Below are 7,154 nucleotides of genomic sequence, written 5' to 3'. Positions count from 1 at the left end.
GAACGAACGTGTTATTTACTTAAATAGCACGAGAATTCTGGATCAATCTGAAAAATCTCTATCCCTTCCACACACTACTCCTTTCCCCTGCCGAGTGAGTCAGGCCTACCCGGAAAGGGAAATGGCTTAATGGTGTAATAATAATAAAAAAAGAAAACGAAGTCTTTACTCAAGTTTCTTTTGAAATTAAAAATGAGGGGGAGTTTACCACTCACCAGAGTGCGCGATCTGTTCGGTTTCGAGTTCTCTGTGAAAATTCAAATGTAATATATGAAAAATAGATGTTTTTTTTACAAATTATTAAGAAAAGTTTATATTTAATTCGTAAAATAGAGTAAAAGTTTCAATTATTCAGTTTGAATCGAAAAAATTTAATATTTTAAGTATGGCCAGTTTTTCAGTTCAGGATTTCACAAACATAACATTATTGTGTACTGAAAGGGCGTTTCAAATTATAATTGTTTTCAAAAGTTTTCTATTTTTTACAGCGAAAACTAAAAACAAACATATTTTCAAATCAAAAAAGCAACTGTTATTTCGAAAAATATTTTTTTTCAGTTGAACTCGACTGTTTTTTATTACAATTTTATCGGTTGAAGTTTCTTCTCTTTGGTTAAAAATTTATTTTTTATTTATTTTATTTTTTGATAAAAACATTATTTGTTGAAAATTCGTCCTTTTTGGTTGAATTCGACGGCTTTTAATTTAAAATATTTTTTGGTTGAAATATCAACTATTACATTTTACGTTGTTTTTTCAAGATTCATCTCTTCGGTTTAGAAAAAAAACTATATTGATGAAAATCAGTGACCTTGTCCGTTTTTATTAATTCGCCTCTTTCAGTTTAAAAATGAACTATTTCGATGTAAATGTATGTATTATATTGAAAATTCTTTTTTTTTTGGTTGACAATTAATCTTGATTCTTAACAATTAAACATTTTGATTCCAAAATTATTTTCCAGTTGCAAATTTAACTAATTTTCAAAAATTCGTTTTTTTTTTCTTAAAAATTGATCTTTTTAGTTGAAAATTCAACGATGTGTTTTTGAAAATTTACTGTTTTTTAGAAAAATTATCCTTCTTGATTGTAAATTGATTTATTTTGTTAAAAATTCAACTATGTGTTTGAAAGTTTACTTTTTTTTTAGAAAATTATTCTTCATGCTTGTAAATTCATCCTTTTAGTTAAAAATGCATTCCTTTTTGTTAAAAATGTAAGTATCTCGTTCAAAACTCCTTTTTGTTGGTTCAAAATTATTTTTTTAAACTGAAAAGTGAACTATTTCATTTTTGAATTTTTTGTTTGAAAATTAATTCTTGAACTTAAAAATGAGGTATTTCATTTATATATATATATATTAATTTGACTGTTTTTTATTTGATATGACAATTTTTTTGGTTTGAATATCAACTATTCAATTTTTCTTTGAAAATTTAACTTTTTGGTTTAAAAGTTATACTACTTTGTTATAAAATCATTTTTTTGGTTGAGGATTCATTATTTTAGTTGAAAATTCATCAAAATGGCCGAAAATCTGATTATTCTATTAAAAAATTAGTTTTTTTGTTGTTGAAAATTAATTCTTTTAACAGAGAATTTAACTAATCCATTTTTAGTTGCAAATTTATGTTTGTAGTTAAAAAGTTGCCAAATTGGTAGAGAATTCGTTTTCTTTCAGTAGAATGTTTACCTTTTTTGATTAGAGGTTCAAATATTTAGTTGGAAATTTATGCATTTTATTAAAAATTTGTCTTTCTAGTAAAAACTTAATCTTCTTGTTTGAAAATTGATCATTTTGGTTGAAAATTGAACTATCTCATATTTGGTACAAAACTGATCTTTATTAGTTAAAAATTATACTATTTGGTAAAAAATAGACAATGTTATAAAAACTTATACTTTGAATTTGTTTAGTTGTCAATAATGTCAATAATGTTGTGTTTGTAAAATTCAAAACTACGCAAGAAAATGTGACCAGTAATTAAAATATTAAATTTTGTTCTATTCAAACTGAATGAGTTACTCTTTTACTTTATTTTACAAATGAACTATAAACTCTTATTAATAATTTGTATAAAAAAGTTATATTTTATTTACTAAATTTAAATTTTCGCATAACTCGATTCCGAAAAATTCAATTATGAAAGGCAATTTAACACATTTCATGGTGTTTTACCATCTCAAAAATAATTATCGTTTGATTTTTTTAAACACGAAATATATTATTTTCTTCATTGGTCTTTTTATTTCTCTTAAACATTGTACATATATAATATTTTTTTATACATAAAGAAGCATCTTTTCTTTCAAAAGATGATGAAAGCAATGCTTAGGTTTCTTTTCTTGAGATTAGATTTACTATCTCGCTTCCGGTTCCATTCGTTCTACAATCTACTTACTGCATACTACCATTCTACCTAAAAACGAGGATATTGGAAACCTGGAAATTGAGGAAAAACCCAGGAAGCACGCAGCTAATGACCACCCAAGGTATTGACCAAATCTCTTACAGGTAAACAGCTAAACTGAAGGTGAACCGAAGCCGAGTAGCACGAGCTTGCTTTCTTTCAAGTCTCCTGAAATCAGACAATGTAAAGTCCGACTGGACTGGAACGGTACACCGGGGCAGGTGCTAGAAATCGGACCCAATTGGGCCTCGGACCCACTGCCTTCCTGCGTCTGGGCACGTACCTTCTTGCAATCTGTTGGAGAGCAAAGCCATTTCTTTTTTTCTTCTTTTTTGCTCGTTTATCCCTCTATAGAGTCTACAGAGCAGATGCTAGTGGTTTGTCACCTTGTGAGTAGACACATATTTTTCCGGTGTATCAAGCTTGGATTGCGGTAAGTTTTTCCAATAAAAAGGACCATGGTCGGGGGCGGGGTTCAAAAATCGAAGATTGAAGTTTCAATGGAAACAGAATTATTGTTGGGTACCAAGTTGTTTTGCCTGAAATGACTGCACGAATCGGAGGCGGGGTTCTAAAATTTAACTATCAAATCAGACAACTAACAAATCGATTTTGCATCACAAGAAAAAAAGTATTTTTACCCAGTAAGAAGGTTTGCATTGAACGAGATTAAAAAATGCAATTCACTTGAATACCTGATTTTTCCAGTTGTCTCCTACACCGAGGAGGAAATAGATATGAGAAAAACTCAATCCAATTCAAAACACCTCGAAAAATTGTATAAAACAATATATTGAATAAAATTGAAAAAGACGAAAATCCGTAGTGATCCGTCGCCAGTAACACTTTTGTATGCACTAAAAGTTCGATGCAGTAACTTTGGCTTAAAAAGTCCGCAAAAATCACCTGATTATGAATATCATAGTTCGTTTTCGAAATCTGGTGCAACAATGTTTTAAACAATTTTTTAAAAACAATTACATTATTCTAGAAGATAACAATGTTATAAAATTATTATCAAAAATTTTATGGAAAAACGAAACTTTTATGCCTTAACAGAATTTTTATCCTTTTTTAAAAACTGTGTGCGCAATTTTTTGAACTTCTTAATAAAAGGCTTTGTGTACATTGTGCAAGGTCAATGCTATAACTTTTGTAAGAAATCTCAGGGAAATTACCTTAATTACAAATACTTTTGTTACTTTGCAAAAATCTCAATCGGTTTTCTTTGTATAAACAATTTTTATAAACAAATACGGATATTTGATATATAGTTTTCGTTTTTAAACGTGTTTTTAAAATCAAATATAAAACAAAAACTTTGTCTCTTATATAGATAAATTAATTGCAAAATAAACTTTGCTTTCTTATTAGTACATTATTATTTTGCAGTTAATTGTTTATAAGGCCGTAATGAACAAATTGTTTCAATTATGAGCAAATTTAAGAGAGACAAAGTTTTTCTTTGTGCCAAATTCAAGCAAAGCGAATAAAAAGATTGGTTTCGATAAATCTGGGATTTTGTTGATAACAATTATTATTAAAAGAAGGACGTTGTTTTCAGAGTGGTAACAGAGAGAAAAATGGTGAGGAGGTACCAGATAAATAACTAAAAAAAAATTGAAAATCTTAACTGTAAAATTGCAGCTGGGAATAATCAAAGATTATTTTGCAATTAATTGTTTATAAGGCCATAGTCAACAAATTATTTGAAATCAAAGAAAATCTACAAGAGACAACGTTTTTTTATATCTCATTTTAAAAACACGTTTAAAAACGAAAGCTGTATCAAATATCCGTATTTGTTTATAAAAATGGTTATTAACAACAACAAAAAACGATTGAGATTTTTGCAAGGTAATAAAAGTATTTGTAATGAAAGTAATTTTACTAAAATTTCTTACAAAAGTCATAGCATTCACGTTGCACAATGTACATAAAGTCTTTTATTAAGAAAGTTTAAAGTTGTTAAAAAAGGACCATTTTAATACTTATATATTAACAAAATATTTAGTGCGGTCGGCAAATTTTCTTTAACCTCATAAAGAAAGTATTCTGAAAAATGATTTATATTTTTTTCGAAAATTTTTGGTCCAATAGTTGCCGAGATATGTAGCCGAAAATATGTCAATTTCAGTGCAAATTCAATTGTTTATAAAGCTCTAACTTGAAATTGGATCATTGCATGAAAAATTTGTTGCAACATAAAAATTTAGTTTTTCCATAAACTTTCCGAAAATAATTTTAGAACATGTTTATCTTAAGAATTGATGTAATTGTTTTAAAAAAGTGTTTAAAACATTAATGCACCACATTTCGAAAAAATAACATTGATGTTCATAATCAGGAGAGTTTCGCGGACTTTTTAAGCCAATTAGTCACTGCGTCGCACTTTTAGTACATAGAGAAGTGTTACTGGCGACTGGATTATGTCAGGATCAATAAAATGAAAACCTCTAAGTTTTTTATTGATATAAATAAATAATATTATTCCTTGTAGTGTAACGTAATTATTATACATTGATTGATTATCTACAAAATTATTTATCCATTTACTATTATCAATTTATTTTCATTTTTATCTTGACTTTCACTTAATTATTAATTTATTATTATTGTCATTATTACTTCATCTCTATGTATTTTTAATTCATGAATTATAATTAATGAATTAAAAATACATACAGATGAAGTAATATTGACAATAATAATAAATCATTATTTTTATTTATAATTTATTATTATTGTTTACTTACTATGTAAAAACATTTATACATTTAACAGTAACCATTTCTACAATCTTCGATCAGTTACAGATTTATGTTATTATCATTACAATCTATAACATTATTACCATTAATCACTCTTTTCACGTCATTTATTGCTTGTATATTTAGAAAGTATATTATAATTTTTTAAATTTTTATTCATTTAAATATCTCAAAAATCTTATTCGTAAGATTCATGAAAATTAAAATTTATAAATTTGTATTACAGAAAAAAGCATTGAAAATATTTTCAAATCGATATTTTCTGAAACTACCAGGCGAAATTAAATGAATTTGAAATATAATACAACATTTTAGAATTCGAAACAATGCAATAAAGATTTATTCTGAAGGTATTACAGGAAATTAAATAAATTAAAAATAAATTCTACTTCGCGGAATTAGAAAGGAAGTAAAAAAGGAATTAAATAAATGTAAATTTTGTCCTGTTTCTGAAACAACAAATAATTCCGAGAGTTGTTGCCGCTGCTGTGAGAACTGAAGGGAATTAAATGTCTGAAAAATGTATATTACCCTCTTGTGGATTAGCATTAGAGGTCGGTGAAAGAATCAGGTTTTAAATAGAATAGTAAAATGTTCATTTTTACGCTGAAATCCGAATTTCATTATTTTTTTTCATTCAAGCCATCTTATTGGGTAAAAACATAATGTAGCATAAAAAAGAGGCCAGGCCAGCGGGAGCGGAGCCCTAGAAGACGCAGGGGGCAATGCCCCCCCCCCCAGAAATCGAACAGAAAGCAACAAAGTATTGATTTACCGCCAGCTGAAATTGAATGATGGAATTCATCGTAACGTTTGAATTTTTCAAAAATCCAACAGAAATCTTGGTGAAAACATTTGAAGTATGCGTTACATCTTGTTAATCTGTCCGAAAGCTTTGCGAAATATTTGCAAGCTTTGTAAAATATTTGCAATCTTTGGGAAATCATTGAAAAATTTGTGCAATCTTGGAAATCTAGTCTAAAATATTTGCGAAATATTAACAATATTTTTGAAAAAATTCAAATATTTGTGAAATTATTGAAATTTTTGTAAATTATTTCTGAAATCATTGCGAAATATTTGAAATATTTTTGAAATATTGGTACTATTTGTGAAACTATTGAAATCTTTGTGAAGTATTTGAGCAATCATTTAAATCTTTGTACACTCTTTGAAAGCTATCAGAAAGCTATCATTTTTATAAGATATAAATCGATCCGAAATCTTTGCGGAATATTTGAAATCTTTTTGAAATCCTTGAAATCTTTGGGAAATTATTAAACTCTGCATGAAATCTTTTTAATCTATCCGAAATCTTTCAAATCTTTATGAAATCTTCGGGAAATCATTGACATCTTCGTGCAATCCTTGAGCTCTACCAGAAATGTTTTTAATTTTTCCAAAATATTTGCGAAATATTTATGAAATTTTTTAAATCTCTGGGAAGTCATTAAAATCATTGTCCACACTTTGAAATTTACTTTGAAATATATATGAAATCATTGTGAAGGGGTCTGTTTATTACAAATACTTGGTTTAGACATCAAATGATCCACATGTACACCTGGTCTAAAGGAAATAGCCGCAGTGTAATTGACTTTGTTGTTGCGGATGAAAGACTTAGAGAGTTAGTCAAAGATACAAGGGTCTTGAGGGGTCCTGAATGCAATACTGACCATTACCTTCTGATCTCAAAAATTAACTTAGGTCGGGGTTGGAGAAAAAAGAGACCCAAGAAAGCAAAACAAACGCGAATCAAAATTGAGAACCTACAGAAACCGGATGTGCGCATAGATTTCCAAAATAAGATAATCGAAAGCAAAGATAGGGCAACATGGGAGGACCGTATAAAAAACAAAGATTTAGGGGGCGCCTGGACAATGTTACGGGATATCCTTGTTAAATGCACAATCGAAGTATGTGGTACCGCAGTTGTAGGAAGAATGTCTGGTGATGCGTGGTGGAATGATGA

The sequence above is a fragment of the Belonocnema kinseyi genome, chromosome 6 (assembly GCF_010883055.1).
Source record: "Belonocnema kinseyi isolate 2016_QV_RU_SX_M_011 chromosome 6, B_treatae_v1, whole genome shotgun sequence".
Classification (NCBI taxonomy): domain Eukaryota; kingdom Metazoa; phylum Arthropoda; class Insecta; order Hymenoptera; family Cynipidae; genus Belonocnema; species Belonocnema kinseyi.
Note: the sequence above shows the minus strand (reverse complement) of the source record.